This window comes from Kryptolebias marmoratus, linkage group LG8 (genome assembly GCF_001649575.2).
Source record: "Kryptolebias marmoratus isolate JLee-2015 linkage group LG8, ASM164957v2, whole genome shotgun sequence".
Classification (NCBI taxonomy): Eukaryota; Metazoa; Chordata; class Actinopteri; order Cyprinodontiformes; family Rivulidae; genus Kryptolebias; species Kryptolebias marmoratus.
In genome coordinates this window covers 17,177,587-17,178,580 of record NC_051437.1, presented here as the reverse complement: position 1 = coordinate 17,178,580, position 994 = coordinate 17,177,587, and positions in this window count along the sequence as shown.

Sequence of the window (994 nt, the reverse complement as noted above, 5' to 3'; positions counted from 1 at the left end):
AAAAAAAGCCCCCCCCCCAAAAAGCCCTCTGTCTCCCCCCCCCGAGGCAGTATTTAGTGCCCAGCTTTCTCACAAGGGCAGTTTTATGTGCAGGGAAGGAGGCATGGAAAAGAAGACCTTTCCTTTTGAGCTCACAGATTTGCAGTAATTACAGAATCACTTCCATATGTGGCTCTCTGGCTGCCTTCTCTCTGCCCCCACCACCCCTCTCTCTCCTCTCTCTTCCCAACTCTTCTCTCTCTCTCTCCCCCTCTTTCATTTGCATTCTCCCCTGTTGCTCATTTTTTACGCTTTTATTTTTTTTTCTCTCGCAGTCTTCGTATTCTTTACTTTAAAACCACAGCTGATAATCAAAACATCTTGTTATTTTTTCTTTCCTTTTTTGTTGCCAGATGCCAAAATTGGTGATTCAATTAGAGGGAGGAAAAAAAAAAGTTAGTGCTCTTCTCCAAGAGAGGAGGAAGTGAAAGAAAGAAACTACAGACATGGTTGGAGGGGGAAAGAAGCGCAGAAGAAAGTGGACACATATGAAAAAGAATTAAAGAAATGAAAGGAGGCAGGAGCGGAGCGTGAAGGAGGGAGAGGTGGAACAGAAAACGAGGGAGGGCTGGAGTAATGCTTTCTGACAGAGGTGGGTTCAGGATGGGTTCATGGTGACATCATGGCTGATTTTTTTTTTTTTTTGAGGAAAGTATAGACAGGAGAGCCGTTCACCTTTCATTGGACACACATGTTGGGGGAAATAACGCAGAGAAAGAGAGAGAGAGAACTCATTCGCTGGCACACTCGCTGGTGGCTGTTCCGACAGCCTCTGAGTGCACCCTGAAATATGCACAAAGACGCATACAATTTTCATTTTCTCCCTTTTTTTTTGGCTCTGCGTTTCTCGCTTTCCAGCATGACGTACATTTCGCTTTCGCTCGAGTCGTGGCATATGTGTTTTGGTGCCCAGCGCATACATTTCCCCCCTTTTTTTTGCTATGAGTAACTCATT